This window comes from Equus asinus, chromosome 4 (assembly GCF_041296235.1).
Source record: "Equus asinus isolate D_3611 breed Donkey chromosome 4, EquAss-T2T_v2, whole genome shotgun sequence".
Taxonomy (NCBI): domain Eukaryota; kingdom Metazoa; phylum Chordata; class Mammalia; order Perissodactyla; family Equidae; genus Equus; species Equus asinus.
In genome coordinates, this window is record NC_091793.1 from 69,680,738 (window position 1) to 69,695,931 (window position 15,194).

The window sequence follows — 15,194 nt, forward strand, 5'->3', positions numbered from 1 at the left end:
GCGGGGGGAAGCGGCCGCAGGCGACCAGCCCTTCCGGTCCCCCCCACACTCCTACGAAAGCCGCCTGACGGGGCGTTTGTCCCTTTCAACCGTGTTTTTTCCGGGCAGGAAGAGTGGTTTTATGGAGACGCAACCTGAAACGGCTCCGTGAAGAAGACGGACGTGCCGAGTTTCCACACGGACATGGAGGAGCTGGAGCGCTCCCATATTTTGCCTGGAAATGCAAAACGCCACTCTGGAGCCCGGGTGGCGGCTTCTCATAGGGTTAAGCTACACGCACCAGGTGGCCCAGCCATCCCACTGCCAGGTGTTCACTGAGGACAACTGAAAGCCCGGTCACACACAGACTCGTGCTTGTCTTTCACAGACGCTTTATCCGTAACAGACACGCACCACAAACAACTCGTGTCATCAAGTGCTGAACAAATTGTAGCAACCCCTACACTGGAAACCAGTTCGCCACTAAAAAGAGTGAACTCCGATCCGCCACAGCAGACGCATCTCAAAAGCGTTCCACACAGGAGAGAATCTGGGTACAGAAGACTACATTCCGGATGATTCCATTCACGCAAAAGTACAGAAATGTGGAACTGTGCTTTCAGAAAGCTGGTTGGCGGTGGCCAGGGCCCGGGGTGGCGGACGGGGACTGACTGCAAAGGGCTGGAGAGAACTTTTTTAGGTGATGGTTGTTTTACAACTGTGTACATTTGTCGAAACTCTTTGAATTTTTATTTAAAATTGGTAAATTTTGGTGTATGTAAATTATACCTGAATAAAGCTGATTTTAAAAATAAGGGTATATAATGATGAAAAGCAAAAACCCCACAGTCTGCAAAAAAATTAACGAAGTGCGAGAGGATTGCCCAGTGTGGAGAGTTAACTCCAGCAGGTCTGCCGGGAGTCAGCTCCATCTGGGGAGGGGCTGTGCTGGGCGCGGTGTGGACAAGGTGGCCCAGTGGGTCATTCCTCCAGGCGGTGGTTCTCAAGCACTGGGGGCCTCGGGACAGCCTGGGGACCTTGGCGAAAACACGGTGGCCGAGGCCCCCGCTGCAGTGAACCGGGCCCTGGATGTTCTCTCTCAGCTCTGGCCGGGCTGGGCGTCACCTGTTTCATCCAGCTCCCCCTGCAGCCTCCTCCTTGGAGCTCTGCACACTTTCTTTCCGCTGCTGGAACGCTTGAGCACCTGTCTGCTCCCGGGATCGGGTTAAGTCCACTTGTTATGTGCCTAAGGGTCACTGTACTTGCCTTTGTGACACGCACAACTTGTGTAGTTGCTTCTTTAGTGTCTGTCTCCTCCACTGGACAGTAAACTCTGTGAGGGCCGAGACCAGGTCGCCAACGCTTGGAACGGTGCCTGACACACTGTTAATATACCTCTTCTTTGATCAGGTCCTGAGGAGACGCCCAGCGGGTTCAGGGAGGTCGATGTCTAGACTGTGGCCCAGTGGGTGGAGCCAAGTCAGCCCCTCCTTTCAAACCCAGAGCAGCCGCCCGGTTAGATTAGTCTTCTTGATGACAAGGCAGGTGGGTAACGGGTAAACCAAGCTTGAAACAAAGCCGGGCTTCGGGTTTGTCCTCCAGAGGTGAAGCTTCTCTCCACGTGCTTTGACTTGGGTCCCTGGGAGTCGCCTCCCCCAGCTACGGCCTTCAGAGAAGACCATGAGTGCTGAGCCTTGAGCGCTGTCCCTGAGCCTGTGGCTCTCTGTGAGGACGAGGGGCGGAAGTGAAAACGACAGTGGACAGCTCTAAACCCGCACTAGTATGGCTAGAATGAAACCGACTGCCCTTACCAAGTACGGGTAAGGATGTGGAGCCGCTGCGACTCTCCTACGTGGCTGGTGGAAATGCAAACTGCTCTGGAAACAGTTCGGCAGACTCCCATAAAGTTAAAATACACTCATCCTATAACCCAGAGACCCCAGTCCTAGGTGTTTACCCAGGAGAAGTGAAAACATATGCTCATTCAGAGCTCTGCGCATGAATGTTTCCAGCAGCTTTATCCATGGTATGAAACTGGAAACACTCCGGATGCCCTTCAGCGGATGCCTGGACAACTGCGCTCCATCCGCCCAGCAGGACGCTGCCCAGTGATAGAAAGGACAAACTCTTAGCACATGCACAACCTTGAATGCATTGTGTTCTGTAAAAGAAACAAAACTGAGGACATGCCTCACGAGTCCATTCACTTGACATTATAGTACAGGCGGACTGTGGGGTCGGAAATGAGGGCAGAGGCTGCTGGGAGCCAGGGGTCAGGGGAGGAGATCGACGGCAAAAGGGAATGAGGGAACTTTCGAGGTGATGGAAATATTATATATCTCGAGAGTGGTGCTGGTTGCATAAGTGTATGCATTTGTCAAAACTCATTCAACTGTCCGCTTAAATTTTTAAAGATGAAATAAATAAAATTGTATTGTATGTAAATTACGTCTCAATAGAGCTGACTTTTAAAAATGAGGGACAAAGACAGTAAGTGCTTTTGGAACACTGAGCAGGGGAGAATCAATTTACAGTTTGGTTCCTTGCTTAAATGTTGCCTTTCCTTCATGTTCGTGGCTGGAGGTGGCAGAAGGTGGACAGAACCTCGGGGTTTGGTCCAACAGACTCAGAGAATGCTCTCTTGCCTACGTACAAGCCCTGTGACCTTAAACCGGTCGCTTACCTGATCTCCGCCTCAGTTTGCTCATCTATACGATACTTTTGCATTAAACAAATACTAAAGTGAGACATATTTACACATATATGTTTTACGAGTCCGTATATGAGATAAATACGTTAAAATCTTCTCTCTGTACCTGGTATGTAGTTTAAGTAACAACCTCACCAGCAAGAAGCGCCTAAAGAAAGTGACAGGAGAGTCTTGTTTCTGGGGAACACGTGGGAAGCTTCAGAGCACTGGAGAGAAGAACAATTTTCTAATCGTCTCTGAAATCATGGTTTTTGGAAGGAAAAACAAATAAAAACTTTGCCCACGTTGCCTCCTCAGAGGACCTGCCCACGAATGAATGTGAGGGGGTTATAACCTCAGAGAAAGCCCTGCCTTCCTGCACATGTAGCATCTGGGGGGACCACGAACAGCAACCCCACACCCTCTGCACAGGTGACTTTTATGCCCCCCCTCACCCCCCGGCTGTTAAAATGAAGGGTCAACATCCCGGCTGTCGGCGGGAACTTCTTTCCTGACACATACCTGCTCGGTGATCTGTTGGCCATCTTTCCCATCCAGCAGGCAGCTGTGGGTAACGTTTAACCAGAAAAAGAGAGGCTAAATTACGCACATGTTTACAATGTAAACGTGGGCGGTGTCTCCCCTGTTGGCCACCCCAGGTGTGGCAGGAGTATGGACGGGCCTCCTTGCATTCTCCTGGCAAAGAGGTGTCGCCCTCCCCCAGCTCCTGAGAGCCCTTTGTGTCCGCCTGCGGACACTTTCGGAAGTGCTGTTTGAAGGCAGCAACGCTGCTGGAGAAGGACGCGCAGCCTGGGGCCTCTGTCTCCTGTCCCAGGACGAGAGGACGCCCTGCAGCCCCCACAGCCCAGCGCTGTGGCCGCTGAGCCTGGTGGGACCCGCGCCTGCCGCCCGCTCCCCTCCCAGCGCGGCTCTCGGGCTGCCCTCTGACACCGCATTCCCAGCACTGTGTGTTAGCTAAGACTTTTCTTTTTTAAGCCTGCAGTTGTTTCAAATCTGCCAGTTTTAAAACATCTGTCACTTGTATTAGCGCATTTTTAGTTGTCTGTGCCAGAAACCTGATTCAAAGTAGCTTAAGGGGGGAAAAAGGAGATTGTTGGCACACCTTCCTGAAAGTCCAGGCGAAGTGGGGCGTGGCTGGTGCAAGGGCTCAAACAGGAGCGTCAGGAGTCCGCGTCCTTCCAGCTATCTGCTCAGCTGTCCTGCGGGCTGGCTTTGTTCTCGGGCTGGAGCTGCCGTGGTGCCAAAGGGCCACCCGTGCTCGGGGCTGTGCGCTGGGTCTGGACCCATGAGGAAGAGCGACGACTCCCGCTGTTTCACCAGGAGGCCTCAAAGGAGCTCACATTCGGCTCCGTGCTGTGCCTGTGGCCTGGGTCCTGTGGCATCTGCAAGACCTCTGGCTGGGGTCACCCCGTTCAGATCACAGGGGCTCTTGGGGGAGGGGTGGGAAACTCAAGGCGAATTGGCGGGCAGATGCACAAGGGAAGGAGGCCGGGCGGGCAAAACCCATGCGTGTCTGCCACAGTCCTTTTCTGGGTACTAATCTCCCAGCACGTGGGCCTCGGTGTTCTGGGTCTTAGGTCTTCCCTAAGCTCACAGCGGCATCAGTGAATTTCCTCCTTTACTTTACTCCTTTCCAATCAGCTGATCTGATGGGGCATTTCTCCCATTTACACTGCCGTTAGTCACCATGTGACCTCTTCACTCGCTGGGCATTTCCTGGGTACATATTCTGTGCTGTTGATGGCTGAGTGTGGACGAGGGGGTGAGAGTGGGCACAAAGTTGAACAGGCCCCAGTCCTGAGGAGACAGACAAGAAAGTAGGCAGTACAGCAGGGCGTCCCCTGGCTCCTCGCAGCTCATGCTCATTTTTCTGTTTCCAGTATTTGTGCCTCAAAACAGCTCTCTAGATGTCAGCCACTGATCTGTGACTGGGGAGGCCTGGGTGGCCGAGGGGTGTGGGCCTGGGAGGCAGGCTCCACTCTGCACCAGAGAGGAGGCACAGGGTGCTCAGGTCAGTGTGGTCTCACCAGCGCAGGCTGGGCTGGAGAGAGGGCTTCTTCTCCAGCGAGGATTTGCGGTGGACTCAGATGGAGAACTCTAGAAGTTAGGGCAAGAAAGACCTCAGAGACCGGCTAATTCAGTGCCTTCTTCCCCTGATGGGAACACTCAGGCTCCAAGAGGGGAAGGGGCTGGACCATGGCAGGCCAGCAAGTTCCTGCAGAGCCAGAAGAGGACCCAGATCCCGAGTTCCTCCCCAGGCCTCCTGCCTCCACCACCGCTGAGGCCCAGGATGTACGTGATACATGTCAATTTCATGTCCTGGGAGGGGACAAATTAACCAAGTGAGAAAAGAAATAAATGGCAATGCCTTTGGTTTACAGAGTACCGTTTCCAGAAAAGGAAGACAAGTTACTGAGAAATACTTCCATCGTATAAATAGAGGAAATAAGAAAATAATAAGTAGCTAATATTGATTGGAAAAAATGGTGTGCTAGGAGCTAAGATAAGAGGTAGAGATAAGCAGAGAGCCGTGGGCACACAGAAGGGACACCTACAGCCATGAAGGTGCCCAGCAGGGACAGTCTGCACATGGCCAGTATCAGAGTTCATTGAATCTGAGACACCTGTGGACTGTAGGACACTCCATTATTTTATGCACCGTTGAGAAAGATAACACTCTGTCCATTAAACTCCAATACACCGTCGATGACTGCCTGTGGTCAGAGTCACGGCACAGAGAGGGAACTCACCAAGGGAGAGTAAGAAGAAGGGCCAAGGACAGATCTGTCTCTGGAGGGACGAGGGGAGAGCCTGGCTTTGGAGCCTGACTGGGGGCACTTGGATCCCAGCCCTTCTCTTACTGGGTGGCTTCCTTAGCATGTCTGAGCTTCCGTTTTCCCATGAGCGAAGACAGGCTTCAGTACTTACTTCGTGGGGGGCTGTGAGGATTAAATTAGGAAATATGAAAAGGATACCTGGTGTTAAACAGTAGCTCAAAAATAGGAGTTCCTCTTAACTCACAAGGCATCAGTAATTTTTAAATTTTTTTTGAAATAACTTTAGACTTAAGTAAAATTTGCAAAACCAGTACAGAGCACTCCTGTATGTATTTTACCAGATTCCCCCAATGTTAGCATCTACTGTGTACAATTTTCATAAACAGGAAATTAACGTCGGCACAGCACTGCTGACTGATGCCCTTCACTGTTCCAGGACGTCACGTTGCATTTGGTCCTCGAGTCTCCTTAGTCTGTTCTACTCTGTGACCATCCTTCTGCAGTCTCTCCTTATCGTCCAAGACCTTGACAGCTTCGGACAGCTACTCCTTCAGTGTGGGTTTGTCTAATGTTTTCTCAAGAGTAGGATGAGGTTATGCATTTTTGCAAGAATTCCACAGGAAGGACGTGTCATTCTTGGTGCATCTTATCAAGTGGTACGATGAGATGTCGATGAGACTTATTACTGGTCATGTTTCTCTTGATCACTTGGTTAAAGTGCTGTCTGCTGAGTTACTCCACTGAAAAATCACTACTTTTCCCTTAAATGTCTTAGAGGAGATCATTTGAGATTATGCAAACATCCTATTTGTACTCAGCTTTGTTCCCACTCATTTTAGCATCCATCGGTGGACCCTGTCTACAACAGTTACCACCATGCTGGTTTCTTAATGATGATTTCCATGGGCTGCCTTCCTCCCTCATTCGTTCATTCATTTTTATTGATATCAGGATGGAATAATGCGTATCTATTTTATTATATGGGTTATAATTCAACACTATCGTTGTTTATTTTGTCACTCAAATTGTTACCACTTGGACACTGGGAGCACCTTCAGATTGGCTCCTGTGTCCTTTCGCCTCGCCCCCATCCTTTTAAAGCACATCCTAACTTTCTGGCATTATAAGACATTCCAGGTTCATCTTGTATCTTCTCTGCCTCAGCCTTGGAGTCAACCATTTCTCCAAGAAGCCCTGGCTCCTTTTATTGGAGAATGATGCTTAGAAACTAAGACCTGGGCGCTCATCACTGCTGGGTTCTCAGTGCTTCTGGGCTCTCTCAGTGGACAGAGCTCGGAAATATATGTATTTACACTAACCCACACATGTACGTACATCTGTATCTCCGTGTCTGTCTATCTACACAGCCAAACACGAACTGATATGATACTTCTGATTCCAGTTCAGCACCAGGTTCATTCAGCCTCCCCGTCCTCATTTGTGACTTCTTCCTCCTACAGTGATGAACTCCACTCTCAGTATCTACGATACGTTTACTGATTTGTTAATCTTAGTGTATCCATAAAGTAATGTGGGAATTGCTAACTTCCATCCCTGCGACATACTCATGTACTAACTAGATTATAGTATTTGTGTTCTAGTTACTTAGGTTAGTTGTTTTATTTTTTTTCTCCACTCCCATCAATGTGGTTACATCAATGATTTGGGATAGAGTTAAGTTCACTGTTACTGTTCGTATTCCATCCTGGGCTCCCCCACATCCTCGCTGGTTTTCATTGTTTGGATCTGGGCTCTGTGAAGGTGTGTGGAGCGTTCCTATGGGTCTAAGAGCCAGAGCTGCACAGGAGGACACGCCCAGAGTCGTGTCACTGCCGCCTCCTTCCCGCTCTCCCGTCCCGTTATTCCCTCATCTTATTACCCCGTTCACACTAGTCCCCTGTAGGTAGCCGATCTCTTTAGTTTCTAGTTTGTCCTTCCCACTGGTAATGTTTTCAAAGCTCCAGAGGCCGAGACCCCGCTCTCCCCTCTCATTCCTCCTCCACCTTCGCTGGTCTCAGCAGCTTCCTCGACGGGGCGCACCGTTCACATCCTGCGCCTTCGTGCCGGCTGTTGCGCGGACTCCGCCGCCTTCGGGCCTTCGTGCCGTCTCAGCTCAGCTTCCCCAGCCTGGGCCCTCGGGGCTGCGCTCCATCCGAAGGAGGGACTAAGTCCTTCATCTCTGGGAGCCTAGGCCCTGCCACTGCGGAGGAGGGAGGGGCCCAGTCGGTGCTTGTCAGGGGACCGCTGCCCTCGGCATCCAGACTCGACACCGCTTCGTCCCCTTGGCTTCGTGAGCAGGTGCAGCCGGCAGTCCCCGAGCCCCTGGCTGACCCCACCTGCCCCGCCGCCCTCCTTTCCGGGCGCCCAGCTTTGCGTTATTGTGTGAACCTTCTTGCTCAGGGCTTGTTACATGCTTTGAGCCTGTTCTCACGTCACTGCATGTGTTTACGTCCACCTCGGTTTCCCCACCCATAAACAAGAGCCGATTTCTTTTATTTCTCGCTCTGCCTTCCAAGCGCCCTCGTACACCTGCGGCCTCTTGGAAAGGCTGTGTGACTGTGTTGGGGACCTGGTGCCACCTGGTGGACGCCGCAGAAAGGCCTCTTCTTCCTCCCAAGGTGTGGCCTCGGGTTCCTGCCATGAACCAAAGCAACTTTCAAATGCAGAATATCATCCGTGTTTTTCTTTCTTCTTTAAAACCACCTCTAATTGGAAAAGGGCAAGGAAACCATATATGTATTGTCTTCTGTGACCAATCCATGAAAAAGTTCCGTCGGTGAAATAATTGACCACATGAAGTTTGGAAGTTCCCCGTGGGATCAGCTGGCCAGGCTCCAGATTATATCCGGGGTCTTAGGGATCCTGGGTGAAATCCAGGGCTGGCTGCGTGAATGAGGAGCTCAGGGTTAGACGGCTGTCTCTGAAGAGCTGCCAGCTCCCCTCTCTTGCACTGACTCAGATTATCACATCAGTCTCTCTCTAAAGCCAAAGAAACGTAAAACCAATGAACCTCAGGATAATTCACTGCAGTTGCTTCATCTGACAAGTAATTATCATTGCTTCCTTTCCTTAGGACTTTCCATTTGGGATGTATTTTCTTAATGATCCTTGCAGCATTCTGAGACACACAGAGTAGCTGTTGTTATCATGACATAATATATGTAATATCATGAGATATATAGATATATAGATACACATATATATATGGGGAAACTAAGGCCCATGGACTTGCCCAATTAATACAAGAGCCAGGTTTGGGCAGAAAAGAGATTTCCTGATTCCCAACCCACTCTTCTCTCTGACACATGGTAATCAATGGAAATATTACAAATTTACATTTCCTTACTTTTTATTTAAGCTTTCAGATTTGGGATCTCTAAGTGTAAATGTATTACAAAATATTTATATTTTACTTAATTATTTATTCCTTCAGATATGTAATATGGAAAACATACAAATTAGCAAATGTCTTAGGTGTAAAGCAGTCAGTCTGGATGTGAAGAAATCAGGGGGCACGTTTGCCCCACAAGGACAGTGGCCGCGTCTTCTCACTCTGCACCCCCAGCACACGGCAAGATGTTGGCACAATATAGACTCTAAATAAACGATTGGTTTTTGTTTTTTGGGGTTTTTTTCCTGCTTTTTCTCTCCAAATCCCCCAGTACATAGTTGTATATTTTTAGTTGTGGGTCCTTCTAGCTGTGGCATGCGGTATGCTGCCTCAACATGGCCTGATGAGTGGTGCCATGTCCGCGCCCAGGATCCGAACTGGTGGAACCCTGGGCCACCGCAGCGGAGCACGCGAACTTGACCACTTGGCCACGGGGCCGGCCCCTCAATAAATATTTGTTGAACCAAAGAATATGAAAGAAACATGAAGATTACGTGTCTAATATCCACTTAATTTTCATGGACGTGTGTGTTTATAGAGTATTTGCTACAGGAAAATTAGGAGCTGAACCTAATGGATGAGTTTAGAATCCAGAACATCAGAGACGGAAGGACATGGAATGTCATCTGGCCCCGTCCTGGTAAATATGGGTGTAGTCCCTGCAAATTTCACAAGTACATGCAGTTTCCTTGCCTTTTATTAAATAGGGGGAAACAACAGTATTGACTTTATGGGATTGTCGTGGGGTTAAATGCGATGACAATGATCTGGGCATGAAAGAGAACTTTCCAGATGGTGAGGGGGATGAAACATTGCACTAGGAACACTGAGGCTCTCTCTTTGAGCAGGGTTTGGGGGATGGGTCAGGGTGAATGTTTAAAGAGTGGGACGGCTGGAGTGTGGGCCTCCCTGAAGGCAGAGGCTCGATGCTCTCTCACATCCCTTCCAAAGACGTGGAGGACTCGGTCTCAGGTCTCTGCCAGTCCTCCTCTTTTTGCTTGAGGAAGATTGTCCCTGAGCTAACATCTGTGCCGATCTTCCTCTATTTTGTATGTGGGACACTGCCACACATGGCTTGATGAGTGGTGTGTAGGTCCACGCCTGGGATCCGAACCCATGAACCCTGGGCCACTGAAGCAGAGTGCGTGAACTTAACCATTATGCCACTGGGCAACCTCTGGATCCCTGTATTCTTTACCCCTTCCCTTTTCACCATTCTCACCAGCTTCAACATTGGCAGAGACAATCCACCATCTTGGCCTCTTGTAACTGAGCCTTCTTTTTAAATTGTACCTGGGATTTAATTTATAGAGGTGATTGAGGGCCAACATGGAAATGTCAGTGCCATTGAAAGAAGCATTTAGAGGGGGCCACCATGCTGTGCAGGACCACATGGGGAACTTCCAGGTTCAGTTAAGAAGCAGAAGGAGCGAGTGGAAAGCATGGCCTAGAGCCTTGACTGTGGTTTCCATGGGAAGAAATGGCAAGGCAGGGGAGGGGAGTTTAAGTGCGTTTAGGATTGGATAGTTTGAATAATTTTGGCAGGGCTATGGGGGTGGTCTCTAGTTGGCCAGGACCTGACCCCGGGGTCATTTAGAGGAAGGGACAGACTGGCTTGGTGTGAGAGTTAGGTAAAGGAGACAGTTGGGGGTTTGGGCTCTGGACTGGTTGGTGTGCATATGAAAGGTGTGCTTGGGGTGGTGGGGGGGAGTCCTCTGCTGTCTCTAGGAATTAGCTAGTCCTGGGAGGGGCAGTCTCTCTGTGAATAGCAAGGCCCCTAAATTGTCATAAAATGTAGAAAATAAAAAACATGATTAATAGACATCCTCAATTCTTAATACTCTCTTCCACCCCACCTCAGACATGGACTCCCACAGTCATACTCTTGACTTGCCATCACCAATATTGATGCCACCTCTGGAGTGTCCATTTCAAGCCTCCCACCCTCTAATCACCATGTTGCTGTGCAAAGGGCACAATCTGCTCACCAGAAGCCAAAGGCCAATCGTCAAGAGGCAAGATGGTGGCAGAGAAAGGGCATTTTATTACAGCTTGCTAGCAAGAGGGAAGATGGCCGACTAATGTCCAAAAGAACCATCTTAAGGGGGGCACAGAATCTTGAAGCAGTGGCTTCAAAGGGAGACGGTTAGGAATGTTGACCCTCTGATGTTACAGACTGGGAGTGGCCACACCAGATAGATTCTCTGTCCAAGTGTCAGCGCATCCCTAAGGAACTCAAAAGAACAAAGTTAACATCTTATCGCAGCTGGAAGGTATATGCACAAGCAGGGCTCATAAAATCTACAGAACAGGTGGATCTCCTGGAGGGTGCCAATCCAGCTGGCTTAGTTAGCAGAGATCATTCAAAGTTACAGTATGATTTCTCTTCTACGGTATGGCTTCCCTTATGTCAACCTTGTGTTGAGCCAGTATCACCCACCTCCTTATGCTTTTGCTTGGCTCACTCTGGTGACCCCATTCCAACAATCCTTACGTTCCACTGGGCCAATGATCTTGCCACTTATTCCCTCTGTAAAGTGCTTGGAAACAGTGCTGGGCACGTGGTACGCACCATCTAAGTGTTAAGCACATAGATCACCCCCAGGCCCTCACTATCCTCCTTTGCAAACGTTCTCACCTCCTTCGCCCGTTTCTCCTCACTCTGTACTTGACTGGCAAACTCCAGCTCTGGTTAAACCCTTCAGCTACCCATCCACCCATCCCTGCACCTGAGCGCCTGAACATTGTTGGAGAAAATCACACGACCGCACTAACTAGTCTCGCATTGCGTCTTTGACCCAGATCTCAAACGGGCACTCGATGCTGTCCAACAACCATTAGATTTTCCTGGGGATTCTTTCTCCCTCTTCAAATGGAAAGTTCACATCTTTTCTGCTTTCTTCAAACCTTCACCGCCCCCCCCCCCACTACACTCTCAGCTGATGACCTCACTCCATATGTCACCGAGAACAAAGAAGCAGTCAGATAAGAACCACCTCATCTTCCCTCATAAAATCACCAGCCTGGGCCCTTGACCACAGCCTCCCCCTGTGTTTTCCAGCTTTATTGAGATATAATTGACATACAGCATCCTGTACGTCTAAGTGTACACGTGATGGTTTGACTGCAGCTTCCTCTTGTTACAGTGAAGAACTGCCTGATTTCTCTCCTCTCCCACTCGTGCCCTGGACCCCGTGCCCTCTCACCCACCCAGGGAATTCCTTCCTGCGGTGACCCCTCTCTCTGGCATCATCAATTTGTCTCTCTCAATGAGATCATCTCAATAACAGTATTCCTCAGTGAGATAATCATCATACAAGCACAACTTACAGAACAAACCCAAACCCTTCTCAGAGCCATTCTTCACAGCGAGGGCTGCTGTGCTCCCTGCCTTCACTTCCTCCCCTTCTCTCTCATCCTGTCAAACTACCCTGCTCACCTTCCACAAACAGCTCCTGCCGAGGTCACCAAGGACCGGCCACTGCCATTAGAATAAAATGGAAGGGCCTCTCTCGGGCTGCCAGAGCCCAGCGATCTAGCCCCTGCCTACCTCTCCCCCTCCCCTCCTGGCTTCTCCTCTCACCACACTGTCTTCCAGCCACACTGGACTTTCCGCTCCTCAAACACACTGTCTCATTCCTGTCCTTGGGCCTTGGAACTAACCACCTTCTCTGCTGGGGACGTCGTTCACACAGATCTCCATCCAATCTCTCCCATCACTCAGGACTCAGCCCAAACACCCCCTCTTCAGAGAGGCCTTGCCTAGCTGCCTTAGCTAAAGAATGCCCTTCCCCACAGCTGTATTTCCTTAGTAGCCTTGCCCTGCTGGAAATTATCTTACTTTCTTATGTTGCTAAATAAATAAGGTGCTAAATAAATGAGAAGCTTAAATAAATGTGTTGACTAAATAAACAAACTTTTACTGAAAGTTTCACCAAACACACAAGCAGCAGAAAGGAGGTGTGGTGAGGAGTCAGAGCTGGGGTGAGCAGGGCCAGGGCCTTCACTTTTTTTTTTGCTCAGGAAGATTTGCCCTGAGCTAAGATCTGTTGCCAATCTTATTTTATTTATTTTTTTTTAATGTGAGCCACTCCCTCCGTGGTGGCCCCACCGCAGGAGGAGGGGAGGGCTGTCTGCCCACGTGGGTTTGTTTGTGGTTTTGCTTTCTTGACTTGGAAGCTGCCTGAGGGCCGCGGCTCTTTCTTGTCCGTGTGTTACCCCAGCACTTGGCACGGGGCAGGAGCTGCATGAACAAGTGAACGGACATCCTGGGAGTGCTGAGGGAGGAGTGGGTGGGGGTGGACGTGTCCTCAAGCACACGATGGAGAAGACCACATACTCTTTTTGGAAGCCCAGCCTTAAGCAAAACACCTGCCTATCCCGTGGGTTCCCGCTCCCCATCCCTGAACGCTAACCCTATGGGGCGCTTTAGTTGAATGAGTGATAAATGTTCTACCAGCTCTGCAGTGGGGTTGGTCAACCTACTTTTTCTTAATATACATTTTTTGTTGAGGTAAAATTCACCATTTTAAAGTGTGCAATTCAGTGTTTCTGAGTGTACTCACAATACGGTGCAACCAGCACTGCCACCTAGTTCCAGCTCACGCGCATCACTCCTGAAGGAAACCGTTAGCAGTCACTCCTCCTCCCCCTCCCCCACCCCTTGACAACCGCTCATCTGCTTTCAGTCTCAATGGATTTGCCTTTTCTGCACATTTTACAAAAGCGAATCATACAAAACATGGCCTTTTGTGATGGGCTTCTTTCACTTAGCATGTGTTCAAGGTCGTCCATGTGGGGCATGTATCAGCACTACATTCCTTTTCATGACCAAATAATGTCCCATCGTGTGGAATATGCCATATTTTGTTTGTCCATCCATCAACTGATGGACATTTGGGTTGTTTCCACCTTTTGGTTATTGTGATTACATGAACATTTGCGTACAAGTTTCTGTTTGAGTCCCTGCTCTCAATGCTTTGGGGCTTTCTTCCTGGGAGTGGAATGGCTGGATCACATGGTCGTTCTACGTTCAGCTCTGTGAGGAGCTCCAAACAGCTCTCTACAGTGGCTGAACCACTTTATATTCCCCTGGTAAGGTTTGAGAGGCTCAGCTTCTCCACGTCCTCGCACTTGTTATTCTCTGTGGGTTGCTTTGCTTTGTTTTGTTTTTATGGCCGTCCTAGTGGTTGTGAACTGGTATCCCATTGTGGATTTGACTTGTATTTCCCTAATAACTAATGACACTGAGCGTCTTTTCATGTGCTTGTTGGCCATTTGTGTATCTTCTTTGGAGAAATGTCTATCAAGTTGTTTGCCCATTTTTTAATTGGATTGTTTCTTTTTGTTGTTGAGTTGTTAGGAGTTCTTGATATATTCTGAATATTAGACCCTTATATCTATGATTTGCAAATATTCTCTGGCATTAGGTCGACTGTCTTTTCACTTTTTTGATAATCTTCTTTGATGTGCAAAGTTTTGAATCTGATGAAGTCCAATTGGTTACCCTACTTTTAAAGAGACATATTTAAAAAACCTTTTTATTATGGAAATTTCCAAACCTACAAAAAAGTAAAGCATAGTATAATGACCTCCCCTGAATTTGTCATGATGCTTCAACAACTACCAACATTTTGTCATGTCGTTTCATCTAAGCCCCTGCTTTTTGCTTGTTCTGTTTTGGCTGGAATGTTTTGAACTAACAGCAGACATCACGTCTGCACCTGTAAATACTTCAGCATGCAAGAAGACTTTTTGGTCTTCTCATGTACAGAGACATTATGCTTCATCCCACCTAACAAAATAATTCATTAATAACACCTAGTACTCAGTTCATATTCAGATTTCCCAAGTTGTCTCAAATATGTCTTTTTTACAGTTAGTGAACTAACTCCTGATTCAGGATCCCAACAAAAGGCGCATATTGCATTAAACTGCTATGTCTTTCAAGTCTGTTTTATTTTATGTCTCCTTTCTCTCCTTGTTTTTCATGCCATTGATTTGTTAGAGAAAGCACATCATTTGCCTTGTAGAGTATCTCACATTCTGGATCTGGCTGGGATCACATATTAAAACATTGTGTAACAGTATTTACATAGACAACTGAGCAGCCAAAGTTGGAGTCTCAGAAGCAGAACAGATCTTAACAATAACGGTTAATTGCTATCCGGCACAAACTCTGCTGGACACTGTGCATACATGACTCCCTGAATCCCTGCAACAACCCCAGGAAGGAGGTAGTACTCTCATCCACATTTTACAGGTGAGAACTCGAGGCCCAGAGAGCTTAACCTGCCCAAGGTCACACAGCTAGTAAGGGCTGGAGCCGGGACTTCAC